Source organism: Myxine glutinosa, chromosome 9 (genome assembly GCF_964187855.1).
Source record: "Myxine glutinosa chromosome 9, kmMyxGlut1.1, whole genome shotgun sequence".
NCBI classification, from domain to species: domain Eukaryota; kingdom Metazoa; phylum Chordata; class Myxini; order Myxiniformes; family Myxinidae; genus Myxine; species Myxine glutinosa.
In genome coordinates this window covers 24,174,937-24,200,392 of record NC_136269.1, presented here as the reverse complement: position 1 = coordinate 24,200,392, position 25,456 = coordinate 24,174,937, and the positions used below count along the sequence as shown (strand labels likewise).

Here is a 25,456-nt window from a genome sequence, read left to right as displayed (position 1 = left end):
GCGATGGGGGCAGGGGACCCACCAGGTCCACGTGGACGTGGTCGAAATGTCGCTCGGGCACGGTGAAAGGAGCCAGCGGAGCCTGGGTGTGACGGTGGACCTTGGCCCGCTGGCAGGGTGTGCAGGCGTTGGCCCAGTCGTGGACGTCCCGTAGCAACCCGTGCCAGACGAAACGTGCCGACACCAGCCTCTGGGACGCCTTCCGGCCCAGGTGTGAGAGGCCGTGGAGCAAAGCAAAAATGCGCCACCGCCAGGTGACCGGCACAACGGGGCGAGGTCGGCCTTGGGAGATGTCACAAAGCAGGACCGTGTCCGCGAAGGGGACGTCAGCCAAGCGAAGGCCCGTGTCCACCACCCGGAGCGCCTGCACCATGCCGTCGGTGGCCTGGTCCGTCGCCATCAGGGCGAAATCGACGCCGAGGTGGACGGCGTTGGCGCCGGCTCGAGAAAGGCAGTCGGCCACGGCGTTGTCCTTTCCGGCGACGTGCCGGATGTCCGTGGTGTTTTCCGACACGGCGGAGAGGTGGCGCTGCTGGCGGGCCGACCACGGCTCCGTGACCTTGGCCATGGCGAAAATCAATGGCTTGTGGTCGACAAAGGCCGTGAACGGGCGGCCCTCCAGGAGGTGGCGAAAATGGCGGACGGCCAGGTACAGCCCGAGGAGCTCACAGTCGAAAGTGCTGTACTTCAACTCGTTGGGCAGGAGTTGCCGGCTGAAGAACGCAAGCGGCTGCCAGGCCCCGTTTACCCATTGCTCATGAACCGCGCCCACGGCGTAGTCCGAGGCGTCCATGGTGAGGGCGATGGGAGCATGGGGTACCGGGTGGGCCAGCAGCGTGGCGTTGGCGAGGGCCCGTTTCGCGCCGGTGAAAGCAGCGTCCATGTCCATGGACCAGACGACGTCGGGCTTCACCGGCTGGCCGTGGAGGGCGGTGTACAAGGGCCGCATGAGTTGCGCAGCTCAGGGCACGAAGCGGTGGTAAAAGTTCACCATCCCGAGGAACTCCTGCAGCGCCTTGACGGAGCGGGGGCGCTGGAAAGCGGCGATGGCCTCGACTTTGGCCGGTAGCGGCACGGCGCCGTTCCGGGTGATGCGGTGGCCCAAAAAGTCGATTGTCGCTGCACCAAAGTGACATTTGGCCGGGTTGACGATCAAGCCATGCTCGCTGAGGCAGCCGAACAGCGTCCGGAGGTGGAGGAGGTGCTCGGCTCTGGACGTGCTGGCGACGAGGATGTCATCCAGGTAGGTAAAGAGGAACGGCAAGTCGCGCAGCACGCCGTCCATCAGGCGCTGGAACGCCTGTGCTGCGTTTTTGAGGCCGAAGGGCATCCGGAGGAATTCGAAGAGGCCGAAAGGTGTAATAACGGCCGTCTTCGGGATGTCGGCCGGGCGGACGGGCACCTGGTGGTACCCCCGAATCAGGTCCACTTTTGAAAAAATGGTCCGCCCCGCCAACCAGGCAGAAAAATCCTGCATGTGCGGGACGGGGTACCTGTCGGGGGTAGTGGTGTCGTTGAGGCGGCGGTAGTCGCCGCATGGACGCCATCCACCCCCCGGCTTCGGGACGATGTGCAGCGGCGAGGCCCAGGCGCTGTCGGAGCGCTGCACGATGCCGAGGCGCTCCAGCGCGGCGAACTCGGCCTTGGCGACGGCGAGTTTGGCTGGGTCGAGACGGCGAGGTCGGGCGTACACCGGCGGGCCCGTAGTGGGAATGTGATGCTCGATGCCGTGACGCACCGCGACGGCCGAAAACGTAGGTCGCGTGAGGGCCGGGAACTCCGCGAGGAGACGCGCGAAGTCGTCTGCCAACGGGAAGACGCAGGAAAGCTCGGTGGGTGCGGAACGGCTCAAGGCGCACGCCAGCGAGCTGAAAGTTTCGGCGTTGACGAGACGCCGACATTTAACGTCGACCAGCAGCCCATGGGTGCAAAGGAAATCGGCCCCGAGCAAAGCCATGGGGACGTCCGCCGTCACGAACTCCCAGCGAAAGAGCTGGCTGCCGAAGCGGAGGGCGACGGTGCATGGGCCGAAGGTGCGGATGGCGTAGCCGTTGGCCGCGATTAAGGAGGGGCCACAAATGGCGGCCCGCCTGTCCTCCGCCGAAGCGGGAATGACGCTCAGCTGAGCGCCGGTGTCGCAGAGAAAACGCCGCCCCGACGCTTGGTCCGCGATGAATAGCAGGTTTCCGGAACGGCCGGCGCTCATGGCTGGTAGTGAGCGCCGGCCCGACCGTTTCCCGACTTGCCGAACGTGCACCGGGGTCGACATGATCGGGCCTGCCGCCCGAACCTGGCGTGGAAATAACACCAGGCCGGGTCTGGCGGGGGCTCCGGTCGAAGCGTCGGGACCGGGCGACACGGCGTCGCCACTGCCAGTCGCGCCGGCCCGGCGGCCTCCGGGAAGGAAGCTGCGTCGCGGGCGTCGGGCGAGTGGGCGGGAAACTGCGCCGCGGGCGCCGACTGGGCGGCGGGCCGGCTCCCGGCAGCCACCCCGACGAGCTGGCTCGCCGCTCCGACGAGCTGGCTTGCCGAATCGATCTTGTCGGCCTCCCTGGTGAGGTCGCGGGGGTTCGTGATGGTCGTGCTTGCCAGGGCGACCTGGACCTGGGCCAGGAGCTGGCGGAGAAAAAGCTCTTGGAAAAGGAAATCCAAGGGATGCTCGCCGAGCAACGCGAGCATGTAGTCCATACGTTCGGATGGGCGCGTATCGCCGAGCTCAGAAAGGTCGAGCAGGCGTCGTGCATGTTCAGCCGGGGAGAGGGCGAAAGTGCCCAGAAGAAGTGCCTTGATGGCGTCGTACTTGCCGTCAGCGGGCGGGCTCTGGAGGAGGCTCAGGCAGCGGGCGGCGGTCACGGAGCCGAGCGCGGCGACCACGTAATGGTATTTCGTGGTGTCCTCCGTAATGCCACGCAGGGCGAACTGGGAGTCCGCCTGAGCGAACCAGACGGCGGCATGTGCTTCCCAGAAAGTGGGCAGTTTGAGGGACACTGCCGTGTCCATCGCGTGTCGTAAACTCGGGGTCACCAGTGAAGGAGCAGCGCTCCTGCTTGAGACAGACGAAGTGACGGACAAGACACAAATTCGTCTGAGAAGATGTTTATTGTATAATCATCTCGGGAACTCTGAAAGCCCGTTTATCGGGTTCGCATATATATATATATCCAAACCAAAAAGCATACATCAGAACCAAAGCCCCGCCTCTCAGGCGAGGCACGCTTTGGTGGTCATGTGACCGACAGGTGCAAAGGATTATAACCTCGGCGCCGCGGTTTGGCCGCCGGTTACGTCACCGGTTTGGGCCAGGAGATTCTGTTGCTGGTCTTGAGCTTTGGGGGACCCATGGGTCGCCACATCACAATTAACGTCATGCAAACGCGAATGTTATGCGGGAGTCCAAACCTGAGAATGCTGGAGACTAAAGCTGAAATTGGGAAAACGAAAAAAAAAGGAAAAAAAACCTATTTTACTCCTGGTGATCCCAGGATTATCATCCCAAAATATCTTTGCGATCGGTTCAGCAGTTTTTACGGTACCTTCGAAAAGACAGACAGACGGACATTTGGTGAATTATAGTAAGACTAGCGGGGTCACCCGTGGGAATCCCACGGGCATGGATGTGTGTGACATTTCGACATATTGAGTTAGATGCTGCACATTCATTTTTACAAAATGGTTACTGGCAAGTCATCAGATCCAGAAATGGTGTGATGAACACTTTATTTATTTCACATAATATGTGACCCCTCACTCCTCTCCACCTGACACTCTCCTGTCTCCACCTAGCACTCCTCTCCTCTCCAAACCCTCACATCCCTCTCCTTTCCAATCCCTCACCTCTCCAATCCCTCACACTCCTCTCCAATCCCTCACACGCCTCTCCAATCGCGCCTCACACTCCTCTCCAATCGCGCCTCACACTCCTCTCCAATCACGCCTCACACTCCTCTCCAATCGCACCTCACACTCCTCTCCAATCGCGCCTCACACTCCCCTCCAATCACTCCTCTCCAATCGTGCCTCACACTCCTCTCCAATCGCGCCTCACACTCCTCTCCAATCGCGCCTCACACTCCTCTCCAATCGCGCCTCACACTCCTCTCCAATCGCGCCTCACTCGCCTCTCCAATCGGCTTTCCCCGTCTCGTTTCTCTCGTTTTTCTCCCGTCTCGTTCTTTTTCTTGCTCCAAATCGGCCCATCTCGCCCGTCGGCCCGTCGGAATCGGAAATCGGCCCGTCTTGCTTTCGTGCTTGCGCGTAAATAAATTGTGTTCATGACACCATTTCTGGATCTGATGACTTGCCAGTAACCATTTTGTAAAAATGAATGTGCAGCATCTAACTCAATATGTCGAAATGTCACACACATCCATGCCCGTGGGATTCCCACGGGTGACCCCGCAAGTTTGCATTGACGTTCGTCGATGGACTCGTTCGCCCGTCTCATTCGTTTTCTTGCTACATCCTGTTCAAGTCTGCGTTCTTCATCGATCGTCTCATTCATTTTGGAAATAGAAGTTTCCACGCAGCGCATGAATTGTCACGATCCTCAAGAGGAATTTGTCTCGTAATCATCAAATGATAAATGGCAAGTAAATTACATTGTGAAAATTTAATATTTCAAATAGACCTATTTAAAGTGTATGCGCAAATAACTAATAAATAAAAAAACGAAGAAATATGTCTCGGTAATTTCCTGAACTCGGTAATTTCTCGGTAATTTTACTTCCGGCTAAAAATGTTGAATGAAATAAAAACGAAGAAATATATGTCGTTTTGTGACGACTGTCATCAAAGGTAAACGGTGAATTCACTCGGTTTATTCGGTTCGGCTCGGTTTAAAGAAAAAGCGATAATGTCGAAATGTTGACGTCTGTGTCATGTTGGGCGGTGTATGATACTTGTTGGCTGTTGGGCGGTGATATGGTGTATTTTTAAAAATATATCTCTGCGTTTTCCCGCGTTGCTGACACCGAGTCTAAAACCATGATGGTGAGTTATATTGGAGATAAAGGCGTGAGAGAGACTCAATGGCCTTGAAGTTACAGGCATTTGAGAATTCATTTCGTTCTATAAACGGCAACTTTCATCGGATTTTCTTCTCTTTTTTTTTCAACCGAGTCTAAAACTATGTTAGCGACTGTGAAAAATGAAATGATATATCGAATTTAAAATAGATATCGACACATTGCCGTCGGTGTCATGTTGGGCGGTGTATGATACACCATGACGCGATTTTAAAAAATATATCTCTGCATTTTCCCGCGTGTGTGGAATGTTTGTGGAAAATTAAAGATTTCAAATAAACCTATTTAAAGTGTATGCGCACATAACTAATAAAAAAAACGAAGAAATATCTCGGTAATTTCCTGAAACATATTTTACTTCCGGCTAATATGTTGAATGAAATAAAAACGAAGAAATATATGTCGGCATCATTGTTGACGTTTTTGTGACGACTGTCATCAAACGAAATAGTAATATATCATAACGGAAAAGCAAAAGCGAATTTTTAATATATATCGACACATTGCCGGCGGTGTCATGTTGGGCGGTGTATGATACACCATGACGCGATTTTAAAAAATATATCTCTGCATTTTCCCGCGTGTGTGGATTGTTCTCAATTATTGCTGACACCGAGTCTAAAAGTAAAACCATCGATAAAAATGAAATCATATGGTGAGTTAGATTGGAGATAAAGGCGTGAGAGAGACTCAATGGCCTTGAAGTTACAGGCCTTTGAGAATTCATTTCGTTCTATAAACGGCAACTTTCATCGGATTTTCTTCCCGTTTTTTTTCAACCGAGTCTAAAACTATGTTAGCGACTGTGAAAAATGAAATGATTTATCGAATTTGATTTGAAATAAAACTGGGGGAGAGCAAGACACCACGGGCCTACAAAACAGGACTCAAAGCTATGCGAGTTAATAAAATGGTGGATATTTGTTTATAGCCACTCCCAGAATGGGTGGAGCTATGGGTGGAGCTACTCTGCAAACCGAGTAAGCCACACCCCGGACAGACACCCAACAGATAGACAGACAGACAGACAGAATCATCTACGGCTATTATAATATAGGATAACTTCTTACCCAGTGATGGAATTTGACCAAAGTATGTATTATGATGCAGAGAGCAAAGATGAACCGATTTGATTTTGGGGTCAAGGACAAAGGTCAGACTCTGTAATAGGTTTATAACTTGACAACGGCTGAAGGAATCCAAATCAAACATGCTACATGTAAACAACAACCAACAACATGCATTTTAAGGCCATTTTCCCTGCTAGAGCGGGGGTTAGCCTTGCGGTCCCCATGACAATCTCCTCCATTTTGCCCTATTTTCTGCATCTCCCCTTATTAACCCCCTTGCCTGCATTTCTTCTTCCACCATCTTTAGCCAAGTCTTTCTCGGTCTTCCCCATCCTCGACTTCCTTCTACATTCATTTCCATCACTCTTCTAAACCAGTCACTTTCATCCTTCCTCAACACATGACCAAACCATCTCAAACTGTTTCTCTTCACAGCATCCATCACAGGCTCTATTCCCATCATCTTTCGCAATTCATCATTTGTCTTCCTCTCTCTCAACGATACTCCGCACATCCACCGAACCATTCGCATTTCCACCCTTTCCAGCCTTTGTTGCTGCTCTACGTTCATTACCCATGTCTCACTCCCATAAATCATAACACTTCTCACACATGCAGCATACACCTTTCCCTTCAGCTTCAACGACACTCCCCTCCTCGTCAGCACGCCACTCAGTTCCCGAAACTTCTTCCATGCACATCACTCGAGCAACCGTTTCCGAGTCGAATCCACCTTCTCCATTCAGCATGTCTTCAAGGTAGCAAAATGTTTTCACACCTTCCAGCTTCACGCCATCTCCAAGATCCAACTCAACATTTCCTCCATCTGCAGCTCCCTCTGTGCACACCTTACACTTGCATGTCGCTGCCACACTGGTTAATGACACTGTCAGACCAGGATATTTTTGATGAACCCACTCAGCGCACATTGTATATTGAATGGAGTTCACTCCAACACCCTTCCTGCACACAGCACACGACCACTTCACAGTTCTTTCCACCTCACCACATGCTTTACCACTTGCCATCACCTTCGTCTTTCCGATATTCACCTTCAGACCTTTTGTCTCCATACATTCCTTGCACTCCTGTCGGCCCTCCCACTTTTCTACTCTTCATTGCTTTTATCGCTTCCTCAACTTCCTTCTCAGTTATCTTCTCTGCCTTCCTCAACTTCCTCCTAAAACTGGGTTACTCTATATGTTGCCATCCCATTCATTCTCGACATTCAACAGCATTTCCATGTATCTCTTCCATCTTCCTTTAATTCCATCTGGGTCCACAACGATTTGTCCCACTTCATCCTTCAAGCAACTCACCCCCATCACATCGCACCTCTCTTTCGCTATCTGCTTTGCAATCCTGTATACTGCTCGCTGACCCTCTTCCGAATCCAAGCGTTCTCCGAAAAATTTCCGACATGCCTCCTGCGCCTTTGCTACCTCTTTCTTTGCAGCCTTTCCGTAGACTTTCCGTTTCCGGTCCCTCGAGCAAGGAAGCGACTTCGACCTCTGCACGGCAGCAAAGCTAAAGTATTTTTTCCATTCGTGTCTTCGTCAAATTTCTACTCGTTATTTTATTGTGCATGTGTTGCAGTGTGTTTTCTAGTTGGTGTTGATTTGCAATTCATGCAAACTTTTCTATAATTAATCGTTTTCTGTTCCCACCGCGTGCGCGGCCTGGTTTCTCTCGGTTTCCCTCCCCCCATCGGTGTTTTGTGAATTTAAGTTATTTCCTTCGCCGTATTGCTTATTTCTTAGATTTTCTCTTCTCCCCCTAACTTCCCCGAACATCGACCACTTGTCCAACATTTTAAATACCGTCTGGCAAATACCGTAATTAATCGTGTTCTGCTCCTCGTGTGCGGCCTTGTACCCCCATCGGTGTTTGTTAACTTAAGTCCCCTACTTCGTGTTTTGCTTGGCTCTTAGATTTTTCCCTTCTACCCCGAATATAATACTCTTTGTCTAACGTTTTAAATCCCCACCCCCCAAAACCCCCCCCCAAAAAACAACCAAAAACATTTATTTTCCTTTCGCCATGTGTGCTGTTGTCTCATCCTGTACTTCTTTCTGTCCAGGTGTGCTGTTCGCCCCGCCCCCATTATCTCCTTGCCATCCACTTTTTGCCCTGTTCACGTGACTCGTGGTTGTCCCTCTCGGCCCTCCCCCGTTGGTATTTTGTGCATATAAGTTTGTTCACGGTTCTGTTTAAATATTATTTAAATATGTTTAAACTTTCCCCTTCAGTGTATTATTCAGTGGTATATTACAACACGCTGTTTTTCTTCCTATTTAAAAGGATTTTTTCAATTTCCCCTCCAACTCATTCCACTTCAAAAAAAATAAATTCAATCTCTTATACGTCTCCCTCACTACATGTTCTAAATTCACATTCATTCCATCCCTCCTCCATCGTTCTTAATCGGATTGCTAACTTGAAAATCACAATAAACCCAATTTGTTATCAATGTTCGTCTTTCATTAATCATCCACTTTCTGAACTCCCCTCTTGCCCCTCCCCTCCAAATCCCCCCCCCCCTTGCCCCTCCACTCCTAAACTCCCCCCTTGCCCTTCCCCTCCTAAACTCCCCCCTTGCCCCTCCCCTCCGAATCCCCCCCTGTCCCTCCACTCCTAAACTCCCCCTTGCCCCTCCCCTCATAAACTCCCCCCTCACTCCGCCACTTCAAAACTCCCCTCCAACCCCTCCCTTTCAAATCTCACCCCATACCATTCCTCTCCAATTCTTCCTCCTCCCCCCTCCTCCTCAAAGCTGTCTCCTCCCCACTTCGTCTCCCTTCTATCTCATACCTCCACCCAGAGCTGTAGATAGAGAGAGTTTGGCCAACTAAACAAGCGGCGCCATGTTGTTACCCAAGGTCAAGTGCACGCGCGCGTGCGTTCAAGCGTGCATGCAACTTACTGCTATTAGGGACGTGTTTCTTTTTATGTTCCTGAGTTTCATACATTGTTTAGTCAGTTGCGAATGAGTGGAAGTTGGGATGGATGAGTGGAAGGAGGGATGGATGAGTGGAAGGAGGGATGGATGAGTGGAAGGAGGGATGGATGAGTGGAATTGAGGATGGATGAGTGGAAAGATGGATGAGTGGAAGGATGGATGAGTGGAAGGATGGATGGATGACTGGAGGGATGGATGAGTGGAACTTGGGATGGATGAGTGGAAGGAGGGATGGATGAGTGGAAGGAGGGATGGATGAGTGGAAGGAGGGATGGATGAGTGGAAGGAGGGATGGATGAGTGGAAGGAAGGATGGATGAGTGGAAGGAAGGATGGATGAGTGGAAGGAAGGATGGATGAGTGGAAGGAGGGCTGGATGAGTGGAAGGAGGGATGGATGAGTGGAAGGAAGGATGGATGAGTGGAAGGACGGATGAGTGGAAGGATGGATGGATGAGTGGAAGGAAGGAGGGATGGATGATGAGTGGAAGGAAGGATGGATGAGTGGAGGTTGGGGTGGATGAGTGGAACTTTGGATGGATGAGTGAAAGTAAGGATGGATGAGTGGAAGATCCATCACTCATCCATCCTTCCTTCCACTCATCCATCCTTCCTTCCACTCATCATCCACCCCTCCTTCCTTCCACTCATCCATCCTTCCACTCATCCATCCTTCCGCTCATCCATCCCTCCTTCCATTCATCCATACTTCCACTCCTCCATCCCTCCTTCCACTCATCATCCATCCATCCTTCCTTTCGGCAATCATCCATCCTTCCTTCTACTCATCCATCCCTCCTTCCTTCCACTCCTCCATCCCTCCTTCCAGTCATCCATCCATCCTTCCTTCCACTCAACCATCCCAACTTCCACTCATCCATCCTTACTTCCACTCATCCATCCAAAGTTCCACTCAACCACCCCAACTTCCACTCATCATCCATTCTTCCTTCCACTCATCCATCCCAACTTCCACTCATCATCCATCCCTGCTTCCACTCATCCATCCCTCCTTCCATTCATCCATCCTTCCACTCCTCCATCCCTCCTTCCACTCATCATTCATCCTTCCTTCAAACGGCAATCATCCATCCTTCCTTCTACTCATCCATCCCTCCTTCCACTCCTCCATCCCTCCTTCCAGTCATCCATCCATCCTTCCTTCCACTCAACCATCCCAACTTCCACTCATCCATCCTTACTTCCACTCATCCATCCAAAGTTCCACTCAACCATCCCAACTTCCACTCATCATCCATTCTTCCTTCCACTCATCCATCCCAACTTCCACTCATCATCCATCCCTCCTTCTACTCATCCATCCCTCCTTCCATTCATCCATCCTTCCACTCCTCCATCCCTCCTTCCACTCATCATTCATCCTTCCTTCAAACGGCAATCATCCATCCTTCCTGCTACTCATCCATCCCTCCTTCCACTCCTCCATCCCTCCTTCCAGTCATCCATCCATCCTTCCTTCCACTCAACCATCCCAACTTCCACTCATCCATCCTTACTTCCACTCATCCATCCAAAGTTCCACTCAACCATCCCAACTTCCACTCATCCATCCTTACTTCCACTCATCCATCCAAAGTTCCACTCAACCATCCCAACTTCCACTCATCATCCATTCTTCCTTCCACTCATCCATCCCAACTTCCACTCATCATCCATTCTTCCTTCCACTCATCCATCCCAACTTCCACTCATCATCCATCCTTCCTTCCACTCATTCTCCATTCTTCCTTCCATTTATCCTTCCCTCCTTCCACTCAACCATCCCCACTTCCACTCATCCATCCCAACTTCCACTCATCCATCCCAACTTCCACTCATCCATCCCTCCTTCCCCTCATCCATCCCAACTTCCACTAAGCGAATACATGCAATGCGATGCGTGTTCTGCTCGTGGCGGAGGTTGGGTAACAACATGGCGCCTGTGAATCACATGACAACGCTTAACCAATCATAGGGCAGACCAGTTGAAACCGGGTTGACCGAACTCTATCGACGGCTCTGGGAAAGACGGAAAGATTCCTTCAATCCCCGCAGTGAGCACCGCTCCTCTTTGGTCCCAAAAGGACCACCGACCTTCGATGGAGGAAAAAAAAGAAGTGAACATGAGGAACGAATGAGATTAAATAATTAATTATAAGAATGAAAAAAAAAGCCAAAACGATGTTTATATTTTAAATCTTTCGCCCATGTTGAAGTTTTTATCATATTTTGCCACCAAAACTACACGTAATCATGTGATGTTCATTATTTTCTCAAAGAATGATCCCGAACGATTCGGGAGGTTAAACACACAACACACACAACAGGCATTTGAAGGCCATTTTCCATGCGAGAGCAGGGGTTGGCCTCGTGAGGAATGGAAACAATATGGCGTACACAGACCACGTGGCCATAATCTTTCGGACACGCCATGCAGGGAAGCTATTGCTATATACAGGGACTCCACCCAATCCCAATCGTCTGCACACAAGAAGTCTCCATGCAATGCAACTGTGGATGACATTGTAGCGGCTGCCGCTGAGTTTTCACAATCGCCTTGCACCTATCAAGGACGCGGAGCGATCACCATGCCGGGCTCGTCCAGGACGCCCGGGCAGGCCCGCGCTCAACTTGCCAGGCCTCAGTCGGGACGCCCGGGCATGCCCGGGCATGCCCGGGCAGGCTCGCCCTCAACTTGCCAGGCCGCAGCCAGGACGCTTGGCCACGCCCCCTGGCGCCGGGCCTGGGCAAACCCCCTGGCGGAATAGATATATATTGCTGACTGATAAACGGTTTTTCAGAGTGCCTGAGTGTTTGATTTCATTAAAGCAACTCAGATGAATTCTAGCTTTTTGTCGCGTCCATTCTTCCGATCGACGTGGGAGCCCCGGCTCCTTCATTGGTGACCTATCGACATGGACACGGCAGTCGCCCTTAAACTGCCTACCTTCTGGGAGGCTCACGCGGCGGTTTGGTTCGCACAGGCGGAGTCCCTGTTCGCCCTGCGAGGCATCACGGCCGACGACACCCGCTTCCACCATGTGGTAGCTGCGCTCGGGTCGGTTACCGCGGCCCGCGCCCTGAGCCTCCTCGAAAGCCCGCCAGCCGCTGACAAATACGGCGCGATTAAGAAGCTGCTCCTCGATGCTTTCGCCCTCCCATCGGCGGAACGCGCACGGCGCCTGCTCGATCTGCCTGAGCTCGGCGACACGCGCCCTTCCGAGCGCATGGACTACATGCTTTCACTGCTCGGCGAGCACTCTCCGGCATTCCTGTTCCGGGAGCTGTTCTTCCGTCAGCTGCCTAACCCGGTACGCCTCGCCCTGGCAAGCACGACGATCACAGATCCCCGGGCCCTTGCCAGAGAAGCCGACAAGATCTCCGCCGCAGGACAGCGCATCGTAGCGGCGACATGGGACCCACCGCCGTCCGACGCAACACCCAGGGCGCCCGAGCACCCGGCACGGTCGACGGCCGAACTGCCGACGCCATTGGCGGCCGCTCTACCGAGCCGACCACCTCCGGCACGACGACCGAGGCCTCCACCTGACCAAGCGTGGTGTTACTATCATGCCAGGTTCGGACAGAAGGCCCGGACATGCCGACCCCCGTGCACCTTCGGCAGGCCGGGAAACGGCCGGGCCGGCGTTCATTACCAGCCATGAGCGCCGGCCACACGGGCAACTTACTGTTCATCACGGATAAAGCGTCCGGACGGCGCTTCCTGTGCGACACCGGCGCCCAACTGAGCGTCATACCCGCCTCTGACCAGGACAGGCAATCCGCGGTTTGCGGCCCCTCCTTAGTTGCGGCCAACGGATCGACTATCCGCACCTTCGGCCCGCGCAACGTCACCCTCTGCTTCGGCGGCCAACGCTTTGCTTGGACGTTTGTAACCGCCAACGTGCCCGTGGCTCTGCTAGGCGCCGACTTCCTCTGCGCACACGGACTGCTGGTGGACGTCCAACGGCGTCGTTTAATCAACGCTGAAACCTTCAGCTCCCTGGTATGCACATTGAGCAGCTCCGCGCCGACCGAGCTGGCATGCGCCGTCCCGGCGGCGAACGAGTTTGCTCGCCTGCTCACGGAGTTCCCGGCCCTCACGCGGCCGACGTTTTCGGCCGTCGCAGTACGGCATGGGATCGAGCACCACATACCAACCACGGGCCCGCCGGTCTACGCCAGGGCCCGCCGCCTCGACCCAGCCAAGCTCGCCGTAGCGAAGGCCGAATTCGACGCGTTGGAGCACCTCGGCATCGTGCGGCGCTCCGATAGCGCGTGGGCCTCGCCACTGCACATCGTGCCAAAGCCGGGGGGTGGATGGCGCCCGTGTGGCGACTACCGCCGTCTCAATGACGCTACCACCCCCGACAGGTACCCGATCCCGCATATCCAAGACTTCTCCGCCCGTCTGGCGGGACGGGTCATTTTTTCGAAAATTGACCTCATACGGGGATATCACCAGGTACCTGTCAGGGCGGCCGACGTCCCTAAAACGGCAGTCATCACGCCGTTCGGCTTATTCGAAATCTTGCGGATGCCGTTTGGTCTCAAGAACGCGGCTCAGGCGTTCCAGCGCTTGATGGACGGCGTGCTGCGTGACCTGCCGTTCCTTTTCGTTTACCTGGACGACATCCTCGTCGCCAGCACGTCCCGGGCCGAGCACCTCCTCCACCTCCGGACACTGTTCGAGCGCCTTAGCGAGCACGGCCTCATCGTCAACCCGGCCAAATGCCACTTCGGCACGACGGCCGTTGATTTTTTGGGCCATCACATCACCAAGAACGGGGCCGTGCCGCTGCCAACCAAGGTCGAGGCCATCACCACGTTCCCGCGTCCCCGCACCATAAAGGCCCTGCAGGAATTCCTGGGAATGGTGAATTTTTATCACCGCTTCGTGCCCCGCGCTGCTCAGCTCATGCGGCCCCTCTACGAAGCCCTCCGGGGCATGCCGGCCAAGCACGACATCGCCTGGTCTGCAGCAATGGATGCGGCCTTCCAAGGCTCAAAGCGGGCCCTCGCCGACGCAACACTGCTCGCTCACCCGGTGCTCAACGCTCCCATCGCCCTCACCACGGATGCCTCCGACTACGCGGTGGGCGCCGTACATGAGCAATGGGTGAACGGGGTTTGGCAGCCACTCGCTTTTTTCAGCCGGCAGCTCCGGCCGAACGAGCTCAAATACAGCACGTTTGACCGGGAGCTCCTCGGTCTACACCTGGCCGTCTGCCATTTCCGCCACCTCCTGGAGGGCCGACCTTTCACGGCGTTCGTCGACCACAAGCCGTTGGTTTACGCCATGGCCAAGGTCACGGAGCCATGGTCGGCCCGCCAACAGCGCCACCTCTCCGCCGTGTCGGAGTTTACCACGGACATCCGGCACGTCGCCGGCAAAAACAACGCCGTGGCCGACTGTCTTTCCCGGGCCAGCGCGAACGCGGTCCACCTGGGCGTGGATTTTGCGCTTATGGCGGCGGACCAAACCACCGACACCACGGTGCAAGCCCTCCGGGCGGCGGACACGGGCCTCCGCCTGGCCGACATCCCCTGCGCGGACACTGTCCTGCTCTGCGACGTCTCCCAAGGCCAGCCTCGCCCCATCGTGCCCGTCGCCTGGCAACGTCGCATCTTCGCCTCCCTCCACGGCCTTTCCCACCCGGGCCGGAAAGCTTCCCAGAAGCTGGTGTCGGCGCGTTTCGTCTGGCACGGCCTTCGTCGGGACGTCCGCGATTGCACCAGCGCCTGCACGGCCTGCCAACGGGCCAAGGTCCACCGACACACCCAGGCCCTGCTGGCACCTTTCACCGTGCCCGAACGACGTTTCGACCACGTCAACGTGGATCTGGTGGGCCCCCTCCCCCCGTCACGGGGGTTCACACACCTGCTCACCATGGTGGACAGGACCACCAGGTGGCCGGAGGCCGTTCCCCTCGTCTCCACCACCACCGCCGACGTGGCGCAGGCTTTCATCGCCACCTGGGTCGCCCGCTTCGGCGCACCGGCGGACATCTCGTCAGACCGCGGTCCACAGTTCACCTCCGAGCTGTGGGGCGCAGTCGCCCGCAACCTGGGGATCAAGCTCCACCGTACTACGGCCTACCACCCCCAAGCAAACGGGTTGTGCGAGCGATTCCACCGCTCCATGAAGGCTGCGCTCATGGCCGGCCTTCAAGACGTCGGGTGGGCCGACCGGCTGCCGTGGGTCCTTTTGGGCCTTCGCACGGCCCCCAAGGAGGACCTCCAGGCATCCACCGCCGAGCTTGTCTATGGCCAGGTGCTACGCGTCCCGGGCGAATTTGTGCCCGACGCTACCAGTCCCTGGTCCGCAGCTCACCAGCGCTCGGACCTCCAGGAGGCCGCCCGACGGTTTGCCCCCGTGCCAACATCCCACCACGGTGACCCCCAGTCCTACGTCCCCCCAGCACTCCGCACAGCGGAGTATGTTTTTGTGCGTCACGACGCACATCGGTGGCCACTCCAGCCGCCGTACGACGGGCCCTTCCGGGTGCTGCGACGGGACGACAAGTCGTTCGTCATCGACATCGGCGGCAGGTCGGACCGGATTGCTGTGGACCGCCTCAAGCCGGCGCACGTGGACGTCGACCACCCACCACGGGTGGCCCTTCCGCCGCGGCGAGGCCGCCCCCCGTCCACGGTGCCCCCCACTCGACCGCCCACCACCTCACCGGACCCCCTCCCACGACCCACCAGGGGTCGCTTCGGCCGGGTCATCAGGACCCCCCTCAAATTGACCCTGCCGGTGCAAGTCGATTCTGGGGGGACGTGTGTAGCGGCTGCCGCTGAGTTTTCACAATCGCCTTGCACCTATCAAGGACGCGGAGCGATCACCATGCCGGGCTCGTCCAGGACGCCCGGGCAGGCCCGCGCTCAACTTGCCAGGCCTCAGTCGGGACGCCCGGGCATGCCCGGGCATGCCCGGGCAGGCTCGCCCTCAACTTGCCAGGCCGCAGCCAGGACGCTTGGCCACGCCCCCTGGCGCCGGGCCTGGGCAAACCCCCTGGCGGAATAGATATATATTGCTGACTGATAAACGGTTTTTCAGAGTGCCTGAGTGTTTGATTTCATTAAAGCAACTCAGATGAATTCTAGCTTTTTGTCGCGTCCATTCTTCCGATCGACGTGGGAGCCCCGGCTCCTTCACTAAGCGAATACATGCAATGCGATGCGTGTTCTGCTCGTGGCGGAGGTTGGGTAACAACATGGCGCCTGTGAATCACATGACAACGCTTAACCAATCATAGGGCAGACCAGTTGAAACCGGGTTGACCGAACTCTATCTACGGCTCTGGGAAAGACGGAAAGATTCCTTCAATCCCCGCAGTGAGCACCGCTCCTCTTTGGTCCCAAAAGGACCACCGACCTTCGATGGAGGAAAAAAAAGAAGTGAACATGAGGAACGAATGAGATTAAATAATTAATTATAAGAATGAAAAAAAAAGCCAAAACGATGTTTATATTTTAAATCTTTCGCCCATGTTGAAGTTTTTATCATATTTTGCCACCAAAACTACACGTAATCATGTGATGTTCATTATTTTCTCAAAGAATGATCCCGAACGATTCGGGAGGTTAAACACACAACACACACAACAGGCATTTGAAGGCCATTTTCCATGCGAGAGCAGGGGTTGGCCTCGTGAGGAATGGAAACAATATGGCGTACACAGACCACGTGGCTATAATCTTTCGGACACGCCATGCAGGGAAGCTATTGCTATATACAGGGACTCCACCCAATCCCAATCGTCTGTACACAAGAAGTCTCCATGCAATGCAACTGTGGATGACATAGCGCTTCTCCTGGTGGGAGAGGATATTACAAGTCAAACGATACTATAATCATACTATACCAGCAAACTCGAACAGAAAGATCAAAACCTTTTCCTTAATCGACTCGATTTAATGTTCCATCAACTATGAACACAAGGATCCATGTGCGATGGAGGAATTTCGAAGAGATTTTTGTTACAAGATAACGAGGTAAAAGAAGGAAGTTGGAAAAATCGAGACGCAATATCCGGCGTCATGACGTCTTCTTAGCGTCATGACGGCTTCTTAGCGTCATGACGTGTAGGCTTTCTCGGAAGGCATCCATCTCGGAATGCTGTATTGAGGAGCACATGGAGATTTCAGGTGCTACGACTTTGGGTGTTATGGACGTTGCTGGTTGTTCTTGGGCTGCAAGGGAGCCGACTCTTTCAGAAGATTCGGAGGAGGACGATGGTGTTTTGGACGAGCAAGCGGCCCGAGTGATGGAGTTTCTTGCACCTCTTTTGGATCCGGCGGAAGGAACATCGGTTCCTTCTATGGAGGGAGGAGTGTCGTGGAGTGAACCCCAGGATGGTGATTCGGTCTCTACTGCTGTTGCTGCTGCAACGTCGAAGCACGATGGGGACGGAGTCTCATTGGAATCTTCCAGCTCCTCCAGTGTTCCGGTAGGGCTACAAGGGTCTACGGGGAGGTACCGCTCGATCACTCGGACCCGCCCGATCACTCGGACCCGCCCGATCACTCGGACCCGCCCACGGTGTTGAGAGCGAATGCTCCTGTAAAAAGCGCCACAGTGGTGGAAATTACCGCGGGGAGAGCGAGGCCTCCGGTAAGAAACTCCGCAGCAGCAGCAATTATGGCGGGCGCTTCTCGGGTCCAACGTCGAAATGCTGTGCGCATGGAGGTGTGGGACGATTTCACTGTGAATCGACTTTTGTTCAGCAGGCTCGTGCTGCAGGGCGCTTTGGGGTTTGGAGTGTCGCAGTTAGACTCGATCTTTGCTTTACCTGGAGGTAAAATATAAGTAGTCTTTGCGAATTTCCCTTCATTCCTTCAGTTTTGGGAGCGTTGGGAAGAGCGAAAATATACCAAACCACTGAGTCACTTTTCGGCCGAAGCTTTGTCAGAGAAGGGTGTGGTTAATATTACACTGCAAATATACAGTGAAACTTTGAAAAACGAAGATATCATTACCTGGCTGAGTAAATCTTGCAAGGTGCTGGGCCCAGTGACGAACACCAGAGACGTGGATGGCGTTAGGACTGGAGCGAGGACCATAAAAGTCAAGTTGGAATCTGATCCCACATCGCCTGGAGGTCTTCGGCACCTTCCTGGAAAAGTGACTATTGGCCCATTTCGGGGATTCTTGTACTATCCTGGGCAAGTCAAGATGTGTAACAGATGTGGGAGCACGGATCACATGGCATGGGTATGTAACACACCAAAGTGCTACAGGTGTGGTGCTTTTATTTTTTTTCCTTTACTTTTATCCTTTCATCCTTTTACATTTATTTTGAGCACCTGGGGCAAGCGTGTTCTAAACCCCTGAAATGTAGCTTGTGTGGTAGTTCGGACCATCTGTTCCGTCGGTGTCCAGAATCGTTTGCCAACAGAGTTAAAAGCACACGTGAGTTTCTGTGGGGTAATTCAAGCAGAAGTGACCGTCATAATTCTGTCCCCTTGCAGGACGGAAATGAGAACTGGAGCACGTCAGCCAGCCACTCAGCCAGTGGTGACACTTGAGCCCCCCAGTGAAATGTTACCGGCGGTTTCAAAGGTTGGTATGGTGGAGGTTGGGTTGTCTTCCCCAAACCTCCATGATGCCTGCATCCGGCCAGAGGGTGAAGAAGAGCAGGGAGATAAAGAAGCTGCGAGTGAAAGGGGAGTGGAGAATGAAGGCTCAGAGGTCAGGAGCAACAGGGTGGAAGTGGTTCAAGGTGAAGAAAGTCGTTCTTCAGTGCTCGCAGCACCTGGAAGTAAGGAGACGGAGAGGGAGGTGTTAAAGAGGGGGATGGGGGGGTGAAGGGATCGGGGCGGCAAGGTGACTGAGAAGACAACCACCAAGGGTGGGGTGGAGTGGGACTTGGTGCATCAGGAAGAAGGGGCAGAGGAGCCTGCATTTAAAGTGGTGAGACGGAGGTCCACAAGACGGGGGCAGGGTTCAAAGAAATCAGGGGACAGCAGAACTTCCAGAGGAAGAGATCGTTCTCCACTAAACTACTCCTCGGATGGACCGCCTCAAGATTCTGTCAGTTAACGTTCGAAGCATTATAAGACCAAGTCGGAGGGCTGCGGTCTTGAGGGAGATAAAATCTATGGTTGTGGATGTTGTTTTTCTGCAGGAATGCTTTCTGCCGGCCCATACAAGTTATCCGGCCCTTATTAAGGATTGGTCAGGTCCTTCGCACTTTCCGGGTACCAACGTCAATAGGAATGATGGGATCGCTGTACTTTTTTGCCATAAGTTTCCCTGGGTGATTAGGAGTGTGATCGATGTGTTGCCTGGGAGGATATGCATGTTGGATGTGGATTTGTATGCTTTGTGTTTTCGTTTTATCAATGTTTATCTTCCTCAAAATCCGGGGGAGCATGTCGACTGTCTGAAGAAGATTCAATTATGGTTATGTACGCAACGCCTCTTGGTTTTGGGTGGAGACTTTAATTTGTCGGTGGATATTCCGGAACGGGTTTCATTGTCTTTGTTTGCGAAAAACATGGTGCTTGCGTTTGACCTGAGGGATTCATTTCGGGAGCTACATCCGGCTGGTCCTGGCCACACATCGGTGGGTAGTGGAATTTATGGGCCATCACGGATTGATTATGTCTGTATTTCAAAGCAATTTGGGATTCGGAGTTTCCAGAGGATCTGGAACTCCTTCTCAGATCATTGTGGGGTTGAAGTCGAACTTTCGTTGCCGATGCAGATCCCGGTGGTCGAGGGTCACTGGAAATGTAATATTACATTGTTTGAGGTGCCTTGGTTGTATAATATTATTAAGGAAAAGATTTCCCAATGGGTTACTTTAATCCCAGAATTCGGACACATTTGTGACTGGTGGGAAGATTTTAAAAGTAGAGTAAGGAAGTTGTTGCTTTGTTTGGGGAGAACAATGAGGCGATGGGAAAACAGAAAGTTTGCTCGCTTGTCGCTTAGATTGCAGCGTCTGTTTGCCCTCCAATTGAATGGTTTTGAAGTTGAGCGGGAAATTTCATTGGCTAAAAGTAGCATTGCCGCATATTTCCGAAGTCAAGAAGACCGGATTGTTTTCCGGAGTCCCGTGAGAGCAGTGGGGCAGCGAGAACAGTGCTCTCCCCCCTTTTTCCAGAGGCTGATAAAACGTCGGGTGCAACCGTCGTGCGTGAGGGACAATAATGGAACAGTTCAGTCAGACCCACAGGTTGAACTAATTAGGGATTTTTACTCTAACTTGTATAAAAGGGAGGAGGTCTCGGCAGTAGACAAGGGCCATCTCTTCTCGCATTGCAACGTTCAGGCGAACGGTACAGGAAGTAGCCATCCATTTACGTCAGTGGAGCTGGAGCGGGTGGTTGGAGTGTTGAATAAAGGTAAAACCCCTGGAAGTGATGGAATTCCAAATGAATTTTATCGAGTATTCTTGCAAGAAATTAAAGGGCCGCTTTTGGAAGTCTGCAATGTGGTATGGCGAGAAAATACGGTACCGAAGTCTTGGTCAGAATCGCTGCTGATTCTACTCCCAAAATAAGGGGATCTCAAAGACATTAAGAATTGGAGGCCAATTTCTCTACTGAATTCGGACTACAAGATTTTTGCGTCAATGCTCTTGGGTCGCATGCAGCACGTGGTCGGTAGGGTCCTACACGTGCACCAGAGGTGTGGTATAAAAGGTAGGAGGGGCGTCCGACGTGGTGCTCCTCGTTCGGGACATACTGGCCTTGGTAGGGAACAGAAAGTTAGACATTGCAGTTTTAAGCTTGGACTTGGTAAAAGCATTTGACCAAGTCTCCCGGGATTATTTATAGGACTTATTAAGGGTGTTGTCCTTTGACGCAAGGTTGGTTCGGGCAATGCAGTGTCTTCATGATAATTCGACTGCAAAGGTGGTGATAAACAACAGAGTGTTAAATTGATTTAAAGTGGAGAAAGGGGTCAGTCAAGGCTGTCCCCTATCCCCCTTGCTTTTTGTTTTGGCAACCATCCCCCTAGTCTCAGCTGTGGAGAACAAGGTGGATGGGTTTAGGATCCCAGGGATGGTGGGGGATGGCATAGCCTCCATAGCATATATGGATGATATTGTTATATTTGCCAGAAATGACTACTCGTTATGGGAAGCGGTGGGATGCTGTATGGCATTTGCTAGAGCATCGGGGCTCTATATCAACTTCGAGAAAAGTAGGGTGTTGGTGTTTGGGGAAAGATTTGATCGGCCCAAGATACAAGTGATGTTTGGGGGTCTTGATGAACAGGTGAAGGTTTTGGGAGTGTTTCTGGGGAAGGCAGCAAACCCGGTGGGTAACTGGGATAAGAAGCTGGTCCAGATTAGAAAGCTCAGTCACGAATGGAAAGGACGGACGCTTGCCTGTCGTGAAAAAGCATTAATCGTCAAGGGGAAATTTTTTCCTGCGTTGACTCTCACTGAGGTGCTGCCTCCATTACCTGGTGTCGTCCGTCGATTAAAGGGTATTGTGTACGGGTTCTTCTGTGCATCATGGATCTTCAAACCGAGTTGGACCGATTTGTGTAAAAGAGGTGTCCGGGGGCAGAGGCTGCCCTGACCTTCCCTTGCTGCTATGTGTGGCATCGGCGACATGTCACCTGAGAGCATTGAAGGGAGAGCTGTGGGGGTTGCGAGGCCTCATCCGCTACAATATGGGGCCCATTGTGCGCGGGTGGGAAGTGTTTGACGTCAGATCATCGGGTCCCCACAATTGGTTTCCCACATACCCGTATGACCTTTTGAAGCGGGTGATTATAGAGCATGACTTCAAGAGGTTGAATGAGGTGGATTTTCTAACTTTAAAACTTCATTTCTTCTCGGATGAAGAAATAAGTATTAGGGGAACTTCGTTGGGATGGAGTTCTTCGTTTTGGTTATCTATCTCGGCATTGTCTCTGCCCGGCCGTCATAGTGACCTGGCGTGGTTACACGTAAAAGGTTTACTTCCCTCACGGCTGGTAGGTGTCACGCGTGGTCTTGCCCGAACAGTCGAATGTCCGTATTCTGGGTGTAATCAGGCAGAATCGGTGTCGCATTACATGTGGTCATGTGTATTTGCCCAAAGGTCTTGGGGCATCATCAATGTGCGTTGGCTCTCCAGTCTCCACTTTGCTCCCAAATATGTATTTAACATACGAGGTGGTTACAAATGGACTAACAGGGTGAGTTCCTCTGTTGCAGAAGTCAACATATTGGAGGATCACATGCAACGAAGATGGCGCTGTGGAAATGCAGATGCTTGGCCATCTTTGGAAGGGACAAGTGGGACCCTGGCCTTTTTGTGGCTATTTTCCTGAGCGAGATAGCTAATTGCTCGAGACTTTTGGGAGGAGCCTCCATCAGAGAGAAGGCTTTGTGGAAGAAGATGTTTCCCAAGCCGGGACGCTATCCCCTGATTGTTATTTTATTTGATTTGTTAAATACTACATGAATATGGAAAGTACTGTGAAGCAATAAATGATCTGGACATTGGAAATGAGTTGTTCACCATGGGTGTATGAGGTTTGGTGTATGGTTTTAATTTTGAATGCAATGGGTTTTTTTTTTTTGTGGGAGCGATGTGAGGGAAGCAAGGGATTTACTAAATGTTCCAAACATTGGAAACTTGTTTCTTTGGTGAGGTTTGTTTATGGTTTTATTTGTTGACTTGTACGATCAAATTTTTCAATAAAACAATATAGTGTTCTCAGGGCGAGGTCCACCCATTGCACTCCGGGTGGGTTGACCCTTGCGATTTCCCCAAATGTGGGAAACTCGCCTGTACAATTTGTGGTAGTGGGGGACTACGTTCGCGCTATCCCCTGATTGTTAAACTAAAAACAGATGAAACATGTAGTAGTTATCACAAGACAAACATGTACAAGTGGTAATAGTTGTTGAAGGATTGTTGCAGTCCATTCAAAATGACTTTTTCGTTCAAGGCATGTTCAGAACACCTGACTGCAAGTTTCCTTGTGACGTCATCGCCTCCACCTGACGGAAGTTGTTTTCACTCCTCTCTGTCTGTGTACTGGATATCTCAAAACGTTGTGGACGGATTGGGACAAAACGAGGTGGATAGGTTGGCTGTGTGACAAAGACGAAAGCATTTGATTTTGGTGAAGATCCGGTTCCTGGAATCTTTGTGCCTCCACCAACGCAGTCGCCGGATGCATGTTTTCGGGTTGTCCATCTGTCCTCCCATGATAGGTTTTCATTACCGTGAGAACGTGTTGAAGGGATCCAAATCAAACTTGTGCAGGAATGTGTCATGAGATAAAGATGAACCAACTGATTATATTTTTTCGTCATGAGGTCAGCGGTCATGTTTGGTAAAAAAATTTATTACCATGATAACTTCTGAACCAGTGATGGAATTTGACCAAAGTATCAGAGAGTACGCTGGTACTCTCGATGTAGGGATGGAGTGGAAAAAAACGTGGCTCCCATCTGCTACATACAAAACTATAACGCCACTCAGTGGAGCGCATACTCCCGCCGTGGGTCAAGTTGGAATCGTACGGTTTCACAAAAGTTTGAGGGAGTAGTTCAGTGACAACACAAGACAAGACAACACAAGACACACTGCACATATATATATATATAGAAGATAATGTTAAAAAAAAAAACAAGGCAATTTCACTTACCTTTTCGGATTCAGCGTTCAATTCTATAGTGTATTTTGAGTGTGTGAGTTCAAGTGAGTGTATTTTGAGGCATGTGTGACTTCAAATAAAATTGTCAGCAAGGAAAAACGTTCGTTTCATTCCTTAGGGATACAACATGTAAAACTGGCCCAAACGTCAAAACAAAACTCGCTCATTTTAAGTCGTACAAGCTAATGCGACCACTCATTCTTCTGGGAAGAATCCCATGCACATGCTTGTCTCACCTAAGTCTTTATAAGTTCATCAAATACTGACACCGCGATTGACATTCGCGGAGGTAAATGTTATCTCTTCTGAGGTAAAAAAAAAAAAAAAGTTTTAAAGCATTATACGTATCAAACGATACATTTTATGAAATGAGGAAACCGAATACACACTTTGGTGGTTTTAAAATGACAGAATGTCTTTATTAGAAAGAAAAAAAAGGACCTTGAAGACGACGCTGCTAGCAAAATACACCGCTCTAACGCATAACCACGAGTTTTTAAACTACATTTACAACAAATATGAAAACTATTTTCATATCACAATGTCAAATATAGAATATATAGAAGATAATGTTAAAAAAAAATGAGCCCTATCTTCCAATGGTAAACAATCCTTCAAAAATTCCTGAATCCGGAATAATATCCTGAGCTTCACCAAAAACTAATCAATTCTTCCTTATCCCAAGGGCAATCATCCCACCAACTTTCATCCAAATCCGTTCAGAACTTTTCCAGATATCTTGTTCACGCACATGCACACACGGACACGATCGAATGCATTACTCCCTCGCGGGAGTAACTAAAGTTGGATTATCTTTAAAAACTCTCAGGCTACACATGAGAGCCTACCTGGTCTGTTCAGCTGATTGTCGAGGTAGGGATCACTTTTCAATTCTCCAGACCCAAGGCAAAAGCAAAATAAAGCATAAAAACGAGATCAGTCAAACCCGAAGCGAGTTTTTGAAGAAGCTACTCCAACTTGGGAGCGACATTTGTTAAGCTCCATCCCTACATAGAGAATACTAGCGTACTCTGATAATCTATATTATATTGTTGCAGATCTCGAGCTCGTTGACGTACTGAAGGGGGATTAAGCCCTGCTCCCCCTTGAGCTTCGAGTCCACGCGGCCGCTACCCACTCTACACTCGTGGGGGCGGATTGCTGAGCAATTCCAGCCGCCAAACCCGCAGCGAGCGCGTGGAAGGGTTTCCGATCACAACCCGAGTACCTTCGACACATGCCGTCGCGAGGACGGGGGCTGGACCTCACACGAGTCACGCTGGTCTGATATGCCCGAGCGGTTTGCGTGTCGCGTAACTCGTGCCGTTAATTACTATGAACCCGATCGAGCGGTTTTATCTCGTGCAATGCGAGGCGAATGGTGAAGGGACGAAAACGGCCAAGTTGGAAACGAGCACAGGTTTATTCACAAATGTACACTGGTGAGAGAAAAGGGACACAGAAGAGAAACTTAACAGTCCTTACTTACGTTGCCCAGACAAGGGCCCTCTGACTCGCTCGGGGAAGGGGAGGAAGAAGACGATGCGCACGAAGCGCGGCCGCTTAGTGCAGTTCGCCCCGGACGGCTCGTTGGGCGTTTCACCTCGAGGATGTTGCAGGGTGGTGTCGACCTCAGTCGTGCACGACCGGGAATCCACGCAGCGTGTCCCGAAGTCAGCGAGGCAAAAGCGCACGTGAGGGAGTCAAGGCAGGGAGATCGTCGGAGTACAGGGCCAACGAGAGAGATCGTCCTGCGAGAGCCTGAATCCCAAGAGAGCGAGG

The 25,456-nt window shown here is 52.2% G+C and overlaps 1 pseudogene; it reads left to right on the top strand.

The window, feature by feature from the left end:
- Positions 1 to 22,706: 22,706 nt before the first annotated feature.
- On the top strand, positions 22,707 to 22,843 carry LOC137435845 (U1 spliceosomal RNA; annotated as a pseudogene).
- Positions 22,844 to 25,456: the final 2,613 nt, after the last annotated feature.